We start from the raw sequence: 16,538 nt of genomic DNA on the forward strand, positions 1-16,538 counted from the left end.
CCTCGGGCCGTCCAGTTAGGGCGCGGTCGGGCCGGAGCGCAGCGCGCGCAGCTCACCTCCTCGGGGATGGCCGCCGCCGCTGCTCCCACCCCGGGCGTCCCGGCGGCGTCAATCAAGAGGAGCCCCGGCGGGGGCCCAGAGGGACCAGACAGATCCCACAATGCCACCGCCCAGTGCACGGTGCATTGAGGTAAGGCCTGCGGCCCTAGGCGTAGGCCGCGCCGCCGCCTCCGCTTCCCCGGCTCCCCGCACCAGGCGCCGCCTCCACGAGCTCCGCAATCTTCAGGTGCGTTCCGGCCGGGAAGGGAGATCTTTGCCTGCATCAATCCCCGACTTAGGATGCAGCAGGGCACAGGATCTTTGAAGTATTGGTGGGCCGTGAGTGGAGCTCTTCGCTTAAGCGTCCGCTCCGGCAGCCATCTTGGTCACGCCCCCCATCAATTTCAACATGTTTTTGGCTCTTCCCGTAACAGGCATTCAGCCCACCTACACAAGTGAGGTATAATTTTTATCAGGAGACTGAGGGGAATGTTGAGTGGTAGGAATTTTGTGCAAGTGCAGTAATCCCACACAGAAATGTGGGAAAAATATGATTTTTGTAAGCTAAATTTGAGGTTAGCTGAGGATTCTGGGTAAGAAAACACTGGGGGATCCACAAAAGTCACACCTCCCTGGACTCCCTCGGTGTCTAGTTTTCAGAAATGTCTGTGTTTTATAGGTTTCTCTAGATGGCTGCTGAGCTCAGAACCAAAAACGCAGGTGCCCCCTCCCCCGCAAAAACAGGTAGTTTTATATTTGATCAGTTTGATGTGTCCACGTAGTGTTTTGGGGCATTTCCTCTTGCGGGCACTAAGCCTATTCACACAAGTGAGGTACCATTTTTATCAGAGGACCTCGGGGAATACTGGATGGGAGGAAATTTGTGGCTCCTCTCAGATTCCAGAACTTTCTATCACCGAAATGTGAGGGAAAAGGTGTTTTTTGCCAAATTTTGAGGTTTACAAAGAATTCTGGGTAACAGAATCTGGTGAGAGCCCCACAAGTCACCCCATTCTGGATTCTACTAGGTGTCTAGTTTTGAAAAATGCACAAGTTTGGTAGGTTTCCCTAGGTGCCAGCCGAGCTACAGGCCAAAATCCACAGTTAGGCACATTTAAAAAAACAGGTCAGTTTTCTTTGGGAAAATGTGATGTGTCCATGTTGTGTTTTTAGTCATTTCCTGTTGCAGGCACTAGGCCTACCCACACAAGTGAGGTACCATTTTTATCAGGAGACTTGGGAGAATGCTGGGTGGAAGAAAATTTGTGGCTCCTCTCAGATTCCAAAACATCCTGTCACCGAAATGTGGTTTGAGGTTTACAAAGGATTCTTGGTAACAGAATCTGGTGAGACCCACACAGATCACCCCATCCTGGATTCCCCTATGTGTCTAGTTTTCAAAAATGCACAGATTTGATAGGTTTCCCTAGGTGCCGGCTGAGCCAGAGGCCAAAATCCACAGCTAGGCACTTTGCAAAAAATATGTCAGTTTTCTTTGGGAAAATGTGATGTGTCCATATTGTGTTTTGGGGCATTTCTTGTCGCTGGCACTAGGCCTACCCACGCAATTGAGGTACCATTTGTATCAGGAGACTTGGAGGAGTGCTGGATGGAAGGACATTTGTGGCTCCTCTCAGATTCCAGAACTTTCTGTCACTGCAATATGAGGTAATAGTGTTTTTTTAAACAAATTTTGAGGTTTGCAAAGGAGTCTGGGTAACAGAACTTGGTGAGAGCCCCATAAGTCACCCCATCCTGGATTCCACTAGATGTCTAGTTTTGAAAAATGCACAGGTTTGGTAGGTTTCCCTAGGTGCCGGATGAGCTAGAGACTAAAATCCACAGCTAGGCACTTTCCAAAAAACACCTCATATTTCAATGTAAAAATATGATGTGCCCATGTTGCGTTTCCTGTCGCGGGCATTAGGCCTACCCACGCAAGTGAGGTACCATTTTTATTGGAGGATTTGGGAGAACACAGAGTAGAAGAACAAGTGTTATTGCCCCTTGTCTTTCTTTACATTTGTTCCTTCCAAATGTAAGACAGTGTGTAAAAAAGACGACTATTTGAGAAATGCCTTGTTATTAACATGCTAGTATAGGGACCCCAGAATTCAGAGATGTGCAAATAGCCACAGCTTCTCAACACCTTATCTTGTGCCCATTTTGGAAATACAAAGGTTTCCTTAATGCCTATTTTCAATCTTTATATTTCACCAAATGAATTGCTGTATACCCAGGATACAATGAAAACCCATTGCAAGGTGCAGCTCCTTTATTGGCTCTGGGTACCTAGGGTTCTTGATGAACCTACAAGCCATATATATCCCCACAACCAGAAAAGTCCAGCAATCATAACAGTATATTGCTTTCAAAAATCTGCCATAGCTGGAAAAAGTTATAGAAGCAAATGTGGACAGAAATGGCTCTTTTTTCACCTCAATTTCAATATTTTTTTATTTTAGCTATTACTTTCTGTAGGAAAACTTGAAGGATTTACACAAATGACCCCTTGCTAAATTCAGAATTTTGTCTACTTTTCAGAAATGTTTACCTGTCCAGGATCCAGCACTGGTTTCACACCCATTTCTGTCACTAACTGGAAGGAGGCAGAAAGCACAAAAATGGGGTATGTCCCAGTAAAATGCCAAAATTCAGTTGAAAAATGTGGGTTTCTGATTCAAGTCTGCCTGTTCCTGAAAGCTGGGAAGATGGTGATTTTAACACCACAAACCCTTTGTTGATGCCGTTTTCAGGGAAAACAACACATGCTTTCTTCTGCAGCCCTTTTTTCCATTTAAGAAAAACAAAAACTAAATTTTCGCTATATTTTGACTAATTTCTTAGTCTCCTCCAGGGGAACCGACAAACTATGGGTTCCTCTAGAATCCCTAGGATGTTGGAAACAAAGGACGCAAACTTAGTGTGGGTAGCTTATGTGGACAAAAAGTTATGAGGGCCTAAACATGAACTGCCCCAAATAGCCAAAGACAGGCCTGGCACAAGAGGGGGAAAAGGCCTGGCAGCGAAGGGGTTAAGCTACACTTCTATATTTTGCTTTACTATATTTACTTCATTTGTTATGTCCTGCTCCTATCCGGTATATTCACAATGACATGTATGGACATTGCTGGCATTATGTTAGTCTGTAGATGCGTCATTTGTGTCTAATTATGTAATTATTGCACATACTGCATAAGGCAGGGTTGATTAACTTATGTGGCAAGAAAAGTCCAGTTATGAATTTGCAACGCCAATAGCTCTAACTCAAGCAAAAGCAAGATCCATTGCATTGCAAATGCTTGTTTTATTTTGCAAAAATAACAAATTTGCACCTTACTGCTCACGTCTGATGTATTTGCCATTAAACCATGTCTTTTATTTTAACATTTTTTATGTGTACTTTTCTTACTCCATTTTGTGGACTAGCTTCATTACTGAAACCGAAGGTGACATAGACAAGCAGGAAGTGCAGACTCCCTAGATCCATGGCGCACTAAAAAAATTAAACAAGCAACACTTGTTTTGTTTTATCATGTTTCCTGTGTAACGTAATTGCTGGAGAAACTGCAGGGGCTCATCAAAATAAAAAATAAAAATGTCCCAATGAGACAAAAAAAAAGGTCTAAAAAAGCACATATAGTAGCCATTGACACTCAATGGAACTACTTTGTTTACGGATCTGCTCCTTGTGAATGAGCAGAATTCCAGAGACTCTCCCAACTCAAGAGAGCTGACGATATGGGGGGAAGCTGGGGGCCACCTCTGGGGGCTACCTTCAGGTTTGCAGAGCTCATCCCGGGCCTGGGCCGAGGGTGAGGATTGGTTGCATGGGTGTCGACCCTGGAGGCCTTTATGGGTGTAACCGGACGTCTCCTGACGCCGGTTTACAGGAAAATGCGGAAACTAAGGAGGAATACCCGGGGGGCACCCGAGGAGCTCTGGACGTCATGACGTCGAACGTCATGTACGCCAGAAAGGAAATTGAAAAAGGAGACGCCGCGGAGAACCCGGGAGACGCGAGAGAGAGAAACACTCGGAGAGCTTCAACGGAGAAAGACAAACAGAAAAACGCACACCAGAACGAAGCGAGTCCCCCCAAGACAGACGAGCGACGTGGAAGAAGAGAGATACTTAGGGAGCCTCCCGCCCCTGACCCAGTGAAGTCGGGAGACTGCCAAGAAGCCGGCCGCGTCCCTGGAGGGGCGTGGCCATCAGAGGTACGATCGTACCGCAAATGGGAGCGGGGTGCCGGGTGGTTCTCGGGATTTTGGGGATATAAGGGCAAAGGGCTGAGGTCCTATAAGGGAGGGGAGACCGTGTAAAGGGCAACCAGTATACCCTCTAACCTCACGGAACCCAACCCTAAATAGCTGTTATCAAAAATAAGGGGAACTCCACAACGTGCTGCGGTAGGGAGGAAGACACAGGAAAAGTAAACCCCTCACCTACCTATCCCCCACCAACCTACTAAACCTAAATAACTCTATATATTTACTTAATCTCCACTTACCTGTTTTCTTTTTCTTCTTTATTCTGGGGAACCTGGGCCGCTGACATATGGGAAGACCAGAATCTTCTTAAGCCGGACCAGACCACACCAGGAACCTTACCCGAACCCTGAAAGAGAGAATAAAAACAAAGGGGACTGTATTATTTTCGTTGAAAGACTAAAATCAACCCTGACATTGTGAGAAGATGATAAATTCATCTTAGACCCCAAAACGAAATAAATTCATTAAACCCTTGAACACGCGTCGGTCGCCTTAATCCAATATCCCTTCAACCCGGGATAAAGAACCCTTCACAGTGGTGTCAGAAGTGGGATATTGGACCAGGCGACAGGCAGTCCAAGACCATGGAGGAGAAACCCACGATATCAGATATGATGCAGCAGTTGGCCGAGGGGCAGAGACACCTGCAAATAGTGTGGGAAGAGCAACAGAGGGAGGCTAAAGTGGAGAGGGAGGCCCTACAAAGCGCGCTCAAAAGTCAGGCCACTATCATGGCCAACAATCAATTGGTTCATGAGACTGCCATCAAAAATCTCACGGATACCATTGCTGCCACCCGGGTGCATCCGAATGTGCCCAGTTCGGTCCTACAGCGGTATCAGGAAGGCGAAGACCCGGATGCCTTCTTCACCAATTTTGAGCGAGTAGCCACTTCCGCTACCTGGTCTCAGGAGCGATGGGGTCAATATATCGCCCCATTATTGACAGGAACCCTCCAAGCGGCTTATCAAGCCGTGAACCCCGGCGGAATAACTCCCTATCAGGACATTAAAAAGAGCATCCTAGAACGGGTGGGTTTTGATTCAGAACATTACCGAGTCCGGTTTAGAAAAGCCAAGTGGTGCCCTTCCGAGAACCCCCGAGCCCTATACTTCCGGATCAAAGATTTGGGTCTCAAATGGTTGGGCCCCATTGGGACTAATAGGGAAGACATCATTGAGATCGTCCTCTTGGAACAATATCTAGACGCCCTACCCCCCAACACGCGTCACTGGATCAAACAACATCCAAACCCAGACACTAACACCACCATCGAGTTAGCCTGTGCCTTTCACCGCTCTCTCGAATTCAAAATCCCCCCCCCTAGGCCAACGCCTAGCCCCATTCGCCAGAGTCCCAGTTCATCCTTATCAGTGGGGCGAAGAACCAACGATGATATTGGAAAAATGCGAGGATTGGAGAAGCCGTACGTTCAACAACCACAGTGTTTTAGTTGTGGTGAATGGGGACACATAGCCCGGGTTTGCCCCCTAAAAACAGAAAAACCAGAACCAATGGAGATAGGAATTACTAGGGGAAGAGTCTTTTATACCGGGGGAAACGACACCCCCTATAAGAAGAGACTCGTTATCCATGGAAGACCCACCCTGGCCCTCATTGATTCAGGATGCAGTCAGTCCGTAATCCGGGCTGATTTACTTGATAACCCTACCTTTACTACAGGTCTTACTGTGTCCATCTGTTGTATTCATGGCGAAACCAAGGAATATCCTCTAACCTGGACGACCCTGTCATGGGAAGGAAAAGAAAATCCCATAAGGATGGGGGTAGTGGAACAACTAGTGGAAGAAGCTATTATTGGAACGGATTTTACAAAATTCTCGGAGCTTCTGGATAGTACAAGACATTCTGAAGAAATGAATACCTGGTGGAAAAATGCTCCCTTCTATAACATACCTATACCTTCCCCGGTAGACCGGTACAAACCCTCCCGAGGTGAAAAAAGAGCAGCCAGAAAAGCCTACGCAAATGAAAATACGAACCCAGAGAGGGTAATTACACCGGTTCTTACCCTTACTAACCTTCCCCCCTTTCGGAGCTGCCAAAGAGAAGATCCAAGTTTGGTTCATGCCTGGAAAAATGCAAGGCCCCGGACCCCCCGAAATAGAGGGCCATCGTTCACAATAGTTAAAAACCTATTATATCGAGTCACTAGCAATGACCGAGAAGAAAAGAGGCAATTGATAGTCCCCGAACCCTATAGACAACAAGTTCTGCACCTAGCCCACAGTCAGCCAGGGGGTGGCCACTATGGGAGGGAAAAAACTGAAGAGTATCTGTTGAGGAGGTTCTATTGGCCAGGTGTCTTTTCTCAGATTAGGAAATTCTGTCAACAGTGTCCTAAATGCCAAATGATTGATCCTGGGACAAGGAGAAGAGCCCCTTTGCAACCACTTCCTATCATAGATATTCCATTCTCCCGAGTAGGAATGGACATTGTTGGTCCTCTCCTACCCTCTTCCAGAGGATACCGTTACATATTAGTGTTGGTGGATTACGCCACAAGGTACCCCGAGGCCATCCCTCTTAGTAGTATTAACACCAAGAGTGTTGCCCACGCCATGATAGGGTTCTTCTCCCGAATTGGTTTTCCCTGAGAAATCTTAACAGACCAAGGTACCCAATTCATGTCCTCTTTGATGACACAAATATGTCAACTTTTGGGGATCAAACAATTGCGGATGTCGGTTTATCATCCACAGACTGATGGTCTGGTGGAACGGTATAACCGGACGCTGAAAAATCTTCTAAAGAAATCCATCTCCGAGACAGGTAAAGACTGGGATAGGAAACTCCCCTTAGTATTGTACGCTATCAGGACCCATGAACAAGCTTCTACGGGCCATAGTCCGTTTGAACTGTTGTTCGGACGACAACCCAGGACCCTATTAGACATGGCAGTGGAATTGTGGGAGGAGGAGGATGGGGAAAAGACCCTTCTGAAATATACCCAGGAGTTAAAAACCCACCTACACACGGTGTGGGAAAACGTAAGAGAAAACATGGAGAAGGCTCAAGAGAAACAGAAAAGGTATTATGATGGGAATACCCAGTTGAGGTCTTTTTCCATAGGGGATAAGGTGTTAGTGCTTCTCCCCAGTTCAGACAACAAGCTGTTAGCAAAGTGGCAGGGACCATACAACGTGACAGGAATAATAACACCCGTGACCTATAAAATTCAGCTCACCGATAGTCCCAATAGGTCACAGATCTTCCACATTAATCTACTAAAAAAATGGGAAGAACCTATGACCGACCCGGTCCGAGGATGTCTGGTTAACACCGTTAAGGAATTGGAGGTAGGGTGGTGCCCAACTGATCGCCCTAGCGGGCATGAGGTACCGGTCATAAATATGGACATCTCGGTTCAGCAGCGCAAGCAGTTAAACAAACTCCTCGATGAACATACTCAGATGTTCTCCCTGATACCCGGTAGAACTAAGTTGGTACATCATCAGATCATAACCCCTCCTGGTAAGATAGTGCGGTTACGCCCTTATCGTATCCCCGAAGCTAGGAAGGTTCTGGTAGAAAGTGAAATAGAGAAAATGCTAGACCTAGATATTATAGAACCTTCTCAAAGTCCCTGGTGTTCGCCTGTGGTATTGGTACCCAAACCGGATGAGTCTATACGTTTTTGTATTGACTTTAGACAAGTCAATTCTATCTCCCAGTTTGACACATATCCCCTTCCAAGAGTAGATGAACTTTTAGAGAAATTGGGGAAAGCTAAATACATGTCTACTCTCGACTTGACAAAAGGCTACTGGCAGATCCCGCTGGCCCTAGAAGATAGAGAAAAAACGGCCTTCTCTACCCCCTCCGGACTATATCATTTTAATGTTCTCCCTTTTGGGCTACATGAGGCCCCGCGACCTTCCGACGCCTCATTGACACCATTCTACGACCTCATACCGGATATGCTGCCGCATATCTGGATGACATCGTCATATTTAGAGAGACATGGGAAGACCATTTAACGCATATAGGTAAAATCTTTACAGCATTACGAAAGACTGGACTGACAGTCAACCCTTCTAAGAGCCGACTGGCCTTTAATGATATCTCTTACCTGGGCTATCACATAGGGAAAGGTGTACTAAGACCCCAAATGAATAAAATTGAAGCCATTCTACGCATCGATGCTCCCACCTCAAAAAAGGAGGTACGTTCTTTTTTAGGCCTGGTAGGATACTATCGACGGTTTATACCCCATTATTCCACCCTGGCCGCGCCCTTGACCGACCTTCTGAGAAAGGGACAACCGAAAACCATTACTAGACTAAGCCCGTGTCAATATCGTAGTTATCGTACCTTACAGAGATGCCTCACTACTCAACCGATTTTGAAATGCCCTGAGTTTAATAAGCCCTTCCATCTTCAAACGGATGCCTCCGATGTAGGATTGGGAGCCGTACTTTTTCAGAAGGATGAAACCGAAGTAAACCATCCCGTGGTCTTTATTAGCCGTAAACTATTTCCCAGGGAACAGAAATATCCCATTATCGAGCGGGAGTGTCTTGCCATTATGTTGGCAATCGAAAGCCTCCAATATTACCTTTTGGGAAGGTCCTTCCTATTGTATACAGATCATGCTCCCCTTACCTGGCTCTCGAGATATAAAAATACCAACAATCGTATCCTGAGGTGGTTTATCGAGCTTCAACCTTTCTCCTTTCAGGTTTGCCACCTCCATTGGCATGGGCACTGCAGGGGCCCCCAGGGGCCCCACGACACCCGTTACCACCAGCCAGGTTCTGGCGGTCAAAACCGCCAGAACCAGGCTGGCGGTAAGTGGGCCGGAATCCCCAAGCAGCGCCGCCATGGAGGATTCCCTTGGGCAGCGGGAAACCGGCGGGACACCGCCGGTTTCCCGTTTCTGACCGCGGCTGTACCGCCGCGGTCAGAATGCCCATGGGAGCACCGCCAGCCTGTTGGCGGTGCTCCCGCGGTCGTTGGCCCTGGCGGTCCATGACCGCCAGGGTCAGAATGACCCCCCTGATGCCAAAATGAACGTTCATAAGTGTTAACATATCTTTGGTTTACCGATTCAATCTTAAAAACCAGGAGGTTCACAGGTACCTAAAGCACCTGCAGCCCACGTCCCCTAAACAAATACACTTTAGGCTATGTGCAAAGAGAAGGGGAATGGCCATAAGCATTTATGTTTGTGCCAAAATCCCCCACAGCAGAAACAACAAACTGCTTAGAGATCTCGCAATACTTCGGAATAATGTATGCTGGTATGCCACAGAGTTCAGATAACCGCAAACCTGGTTAAATTACGCATACAGTACACACCATGCACAAAGCTATAACAAGTCACAACCTTATGCCATGGCAGTATTCACGCAAATCCATTGCACAAACGCTCACAACGATCTTTGATGCATTGTGCCTGTGCAGCAAACATTTTTTAAATTTAGTGAACTGCCATCTCTGGATTGTGCCACACAAACTGTAAAACAATCATCACCAATGGCCGTGCCGTGCCAATGGCATGGGCACTGCAGGGGCCCCCTAACAGGGCCCCACCAAGATTTTCAGTGTCTGCCAAGCAGACACTGAAAATCGCGACGGGTGCAACTGCACCCATCGCACCCCTTCCACTCCGCCGGCTCCATTCGGAGCCAGCATCCTCATGGAAGGGGGTTTCCCGCTGGGCTGGCGGGCGGCCTTCTGGCGGTCGCCCGCCAGCCCAGTGGGAAACTCAGAATAACCGCGGCGGTCTTTTGACCGCGCAGCGGTATTCTGACGGTTCCCGCTTGGCGAAAGTGTTGGACAGACACACCCAAGTGCCACTGCATATTGGAATGTACCTTCTCTGGCAGATCTGAGTTTCCATACAACAGGAGGGTTATGGATGGTCGATTTAGGGCAATCACTTCCAAGCAACCACAAGGGAACCTTTTTACTGGTGGCCTTTTTTTGGGGCTAAGTCTCTGCAATATATCATGCAGGGGCATACAGGAGAATGTCCTAGGTACAATGCAACTGTTGGTAAGAGAAGATGTGTGCTGAAGGCGAAGAGCAATTTGATATTATAGATGGGGTAGTCCACGGCTACCAGGTTTATTGACCTCCCGATGGTTTTGAGCCCTATTCAATGGTATCATGAAGCAGGTTAGTAATCTCCACTGTGAAATTTCCTAGGGATTGAGTGGTTTTTCATTCCCAATAAGGCTTAGCGTGGGGTCAATTGCAACTGGATAATTATTGTCAGTCATATTGTAGGGTTCCACTAGATTAGCTTTCCACATCTCGATTAGCTTTACAATATCTCAAAGGGCTTGCAGAGATTGGAGGTCTGCAAATAGGAGTCCAGGTGCCCTATAGAGATGTTGAATCTAGTGAGGATCTTAGGCCGCCTGGAGGGTATGTGCAGGTCAACAGTTGAGGTTCGCTGGTTTAAAGCAGATTCTCCCCAGTGGTCTATAGGGCAATAAAGGTGGGAGAGCTTGTGGCAGAGAACAAGAAGGATAGAACTGGATGGTTTGCAGCTAGCAGATACTCAATGGCCAAATGGCTCCTAGAAGGTCACCATTACCCTTTCTTAGAAGGAAGTAATGCAATGTATCCTCTCTCATCTGGTAGTACAAGGGCCAAGCAGTTGAGTACAGGGGACCTCATCCTGCTTTACAGGGCCCAATGGAATGCATGCTGTCCGCTGGGTAATCTTGTAGGCTTTATGGATCACCGGGAACAAGGGGTAGTTGGGCCCCCCACCTTTTTGGGGTTCATGAAGACAGGTCGCCACTCACAAGATTCCAATTGGCCAGGGTACTCAGTAGGGCCTTGGTGTCAGCATGCTTAGATCCTGCAGAGCATAGTTCACATTCATTTTGGATTGGTGCATCCATAGCAGTGGCATGGGTGGGGCTGGTGGGTTACTCAGTTCAAAGAAAGACAGGTGGAAGTTTTTACAGTTACAAGTGCTATGTGAGATTGACCATGTAAATGTTCTGCCATTCATTTTTCTCACTTTCACATGTTCTCCTGTCAACCCAAGTGGAGGACATGATAAGGAGATGGGGCTGCTGGATACCTCAATGTCTCCTGTCAGTACAAGGGCAAGAGGTGCTACAGATGTGCTGGTGTTCTTACATGGGCAAAGAGGTTGTAAGTTGGTGGATGTTACGGGATGCCCGAGGGCAGTATCATTAGGAAAGCAGGCTCCCGCACAAGTGCTAGGCGCTCAATGAGTTGGCAAAACACTTGAAGAGGAAGGCTTGTTAAGTTGTTGAACAGTGGTGAGCGGTTGTCTTGCAGGATGGGGCACACTTATCGAAAGAAGATAATGCAATGTTTCTGAAAAACTTGATTGCCTGTCTAGTATGTGGGGGCAGATAGTAGGGGAACTGTGCTGGACTGTGCCAGGTGAGGACATGATTGGTGGGGACACTTTGGGTCCCTTAACGGCACCCTTTTTTAAAAACCAAAATAACATTGGCTTCACTGGACTCTCCAAGGGGTGCTGGTGTGGTGAATCCATTTTAGTTTCCCACTGGTCACAGGAGTTAGCTTAGCCTTTGGCTTACAGACCTGTTGCCTCATCACCTAGTGTCCTTTTACCTGCTTAGTATGCTCTGTTTTATTTCATTTATTTTATTATTTCTTTTAGCCTTCTGCCATTGCTTACATTTATAAGAAATGTTTTGATTTTCTTTATCAGTGCCATTCTGAGAAGGCGTCATTATCGGCGTCACTATCAATGATGCACGCAGGTATTGTCATCATGTCATTTTCTCACTAGCATGTGATAGGAACATCATGCACACTTGTTAGGGATTGCTTATGCAATTGCCCAAACAAGTCTGCCACATCAGCAGTTGTTTAGGTACATACCTGCGTCAGGGATCCTACATGATCTGTATAAATACACCTCACACGGACAAGGTCATTAGAGAGGTTCCTTCCAGATGCCATCTATGCTGCATGTCGCTTTGCTGCAGAACTCAGCCTTTGTGTCTTCAGAGAGTCTCATTCCAAGGTAACAAGGGTTGGGGGGAGCTTCTCATGGACATGGTACTGGCAGATTAGGTTTATCATACCTAGCTCGCACTAGGGTAGAAAATTAGGCTTTCCTGGTTAGGAATTTTATATCTTATGTTAATTATAAGATGGTGGGGGGTTGCTTATTCACAGCTCTCTTCTTCACAATTCTGCTTTTATGACTGTTCATCTAATCATTGCAGCACATGCATTTTCATTCTTTTCAATAAATATATTGAAAACTCTCCTGCAGCTTCTTCATTGCCCATGTGTGTATGAGACTTATTGCTAACAAGAGAAAAGGGTTACTGTTGTATTGGTTGTATTCATGTTTCTCATGGCTCAGAACTTTCATCTGTAGCCATGGTTTTAAAGCTTGGAATCTTGGGGTTGCTAGGAGCGGGAGGCAAGGAGCTTGAGAGGGAGAGAGATGTTGAGGACTTGATGTTGGGATGATTATATGTCTTGATTGTATCTTCAGTTTCCGCCATTTAACTTGAAAGAAACTACTTCCTTTCTTGGACTTCATGCTACATTACACTGGCGACGAGCTGGGTCGACCTTCGCAGTGGAAGACGACATCCCAACTCCTTCCTTATTCAAAGGTAAACAACCAACGGCCTTTGATTTCGGTTTCAAGCAACTGCTGTTTCTTTATTTTTTTTTTCTCCTTTAGACACTGTGCCAAGTTCATGCTGAGGCGCACCCCGCTTTTCCTGATTAGCTGTGCTTTTGGTCATCCTCGGGCGCACTTCTCTTTTTAATTGAGAGAATTCACGTAGCGCTGTAATCCGCACTGAAGCGCTTCCCTTGTTTGAGGAAGTAGACGCACCTCTCTTTTATGCGCTTTTCCCGAGAGACCCTCAGGCGCACTTTATTTTTTTTAACTCAGCGCTTAAGCTCTTCCCTGGTTTGAGGAAGTCTGACCGGAGCTGTGGACCGGAGCCGTGGTTACTACAGGTGCGGCCACAGGTGACGAGGCGGCCAACACAGTTACGACGGCATCAGCCACCTTGAGTCCAGGAGCGGTGGCTACGGGGGCGGATACAGCTCCAGGGACTCATACAGCAGTAGCAGCACCTGGAGCAGTGGTGGCTACAGAGTGAGGCTTTACAGGGACAGCCTCTACTCACCTTTTACTGCACACAGGCGACTTTGCTGGATTGCCACTGAAAGCAGGAATTCATGCTGAGGCACACGCCTCGTTTGAACTGTTTTGACGTTTTCTTGACTCTGCACAACATCGTCTCTACTACACGCAGGCTGCAATTGTAACTCCCTCACAAATTAAAACAACAGCGTCCATGCTCTTTTGTCAGTAAAGGATCACAAGGCAAAAAGCTGTTGCTGCAATTTCTTTCTTCTAGAGAGACCTCTTTCTCCCATCTTTTGTTGCTCATTCAATTGCTGCCTTGAACTAAGTTGATGCTATATATGTACATTGTATGCTGAAGTGCTCAAAAGGAATACTAGACAAACATTGCTGTTTCTACATTTTCTTTCTTCCAGGGAGACCTCGTACTGTCATCTCTCGTTGCTCATTTAACTGCTGCCTTGTATCAAGTTGATGCCACATATGTGTATTGTATACTGAAGCTTGTAGCTAATTCTAATGCAGAACGTTGCATCTCCACCATTCTTTCTTTCCACTCCTGGAGAACCTCCCATCAAATGGGGAAAATGGAAAAAGGTTTTCGAAAGATATGCCAGGGTTTGTTGTACATCCTTAAGTAATGAAAGAAGAACAGCATTGTTGCTTCACTGTTTGGGAACAGAGGGTCAAGAAATCTTTGATCATCTTCCCGATCTTCCAAATAGTGAAGCTATCAATCTCAATGAATATGAGATATGCATTAGAAAGTTAGACCTTCATTATCTCCCCAAGGTTAGTACTATCTTAGAAAGGTACTACTTTGGCAAGAGGCAACAAATGCAGGGTGAAACTGTTTAAAATTATGTTACAGAATTGAGGCGTTTAGCGTCGTCATGTAAGTCTGGATCAACTTTGGAGGAAAGGATTCGTGACCAATTCATGTTGGGTTGTAATATTGAAAAAGTACGCAACGAATTATGGTTATTAGATGATCCTCAAATTGATCAAGTGGTATCACTTGCTAAGAGAATTGAGCAATCCCTTAAATGTGTCCAAGTTGTCAAAAGTAGTGATTCAAAAGATATCAATGTGGTTGGTAGTACAAAATCTAAACCTAACAAGTTTTCTGGCAGAGAAACAACTGGTACTAGTAGAAAGAAATGTTATAGATGCGGCAGAAAAGGTCACTTAGCAAACAGCAAACTTTGTCCAGCTATTAATAGTTCTTGTCTATTTTGCAAGAAGAAAGGATATTTTTCAGCTGTTTGCAATCTAAAAATATCTAAGCAGACACTGAGTGTTATTGATGATCACTCTAATGAGGTCAATGATGACTCAGACTTTGCGTGTGGCCAAATAGTTCTACAAGTTTCAGAGAAGAGTTTGGGTGGGCCTCTAGATTATATCACTGTAGAAGGAAAAAAAACTAAGGTGTTATTTGAATTGGGGGCAAAGATTACTATAGTCTCTAACACATTTTATCAGAATGAGTTAAAAGGTAAAGTCAAATTGTTGCGGCCAGATATCACCCCGTGTGCTTATGGTGGTGAGCCAATAAATCTTCATGGATATTTTGTTGGATTAATTGAATATGAACGACGTTACGCTTCAGGGAAGATCTATGTATCTAAAAAGGGGGATAGTATTATAAGCTGGTGGCACCAGAAAGATCTGGGAGTGATGCTTGACCCTAACAGTTCTCCCCTATTATATTAAGACAACTACAGAAGTCTGCAGAGGGAAGCATTATGTCTGCTTCTGTTCTTTCAGAGGAATTACGCAAAGAGTTTGATAAGGTCTTCAGTAGTAAAATCGGGTGCATGAAAGGGTACTCCCATAAAATCAATCTACTTCCAGGTGCTGTGCCTTACTGCAGTAAGGTTAGGAACGTTTCTTTTGCGGCGAAGGGATGAATTACGTTCTGAACTTGAGAAGTTGAAAGATCTAGGTGTCATTGAGGAAGTGGAGGGGACTGATTGGTTGTCCCCTATTGTTATTGCTCAAAAATCTAATGGCAGCATTAGGCTTTGTGTGGATCTACGTAGGCTTAACAAGAATGTGGTTGTAGACAAATACCCGCTTCCTAATATATCTGAATTGTTGGCTATGGTGTCAGGGGCCAATGTTTTCTCCACGATCGACCTAACCTCAGCCTATCACCAGATAAAACTAGATGAATCTTGCAGAACCTGACAGCATTTATTACTCCTTTTGGAACGTACAGATTTATTCGTCTTCCTTTCGGTCTGATCTCTGCTGCATCTGTTTTTCAGAGGGCTATGGAGCGGGTATTAAGAGGAATTAGTGGTGTCTGCGTTTACCAAGATGACATTTTGGTGTATGATAAAAACAATTGTGAGCACAATGAGACTCTCAGGAGAGTCTTAAGTAGAATTTCTGAGCATGATTTAACCATTAAGGCTGAGAAGTGTAGGTTTGCGGTTGATACAATTGACTACCTAGGTCATACCATTACTGGAGGTGGATTGATACCTAAGAAAGGTCTTGCTGACACCATTCGTGGTTTGGCCTCACCCGCATCCAAAGAGGAACTTATGAGGTTTCTAGGAATGGCAGAGTACTACAATAAGTTTGTTAAGGAATTTGCTAGTTCTTGCTACAATATGAGACTCTTACTAAAAAAAGGGCAAAGAATTTGTGTGGAATGATGATTGTGAGAAGGAATTTGTCGCACTAAAGAATAGTCTGTCCAATGCTCCCAAACTAAAAAACATTTATCCCACCTTACAATCTATTCTAACAACCGATGCTAGTGGTAAAGTCTTAGTTGCAGTATTACAACAAGGTGTGTGTTGTCCTGAGAACACTATTGTGTTTATTTCTAGGAGCTTGAAGGTAGCAGAAGCTAAGTATTCAGTAATAGAGAGAGAGAAGCTCTGGCGGTATTTTGGGCGATTAAAAAATTAAAGAAGTTTCTGTGGGGTAGGTCCTTTGTAGTGAAAACTGATCATAAACCTTTATGTGAAATATTTAATTCCAAAGGTATGGAAGCGGTGTTGAGCAGGATCACTAGGTGGATAATAGCTGTGCAGGAGTAAGACTTCATGATGAAGTATGTTCCAGGTTCAGACAACTATTCTGCTGATGTGTTATCCAGA

Source organism: Pleurodeles waltl, chromosome 3_1, assembly GCF_031143425.1.
Source record: "Pleurodeles waltl isolate 20211129_DDA chromosome 3_1, aPleWal1.hap1.20221129, whole genome shotgun sequence".
NCBI lineage: Eukaryota > Metazoa > Chordata > Amphibia > Caudata > Salamandridae > Pleurodeles > Pleurodeles waltl.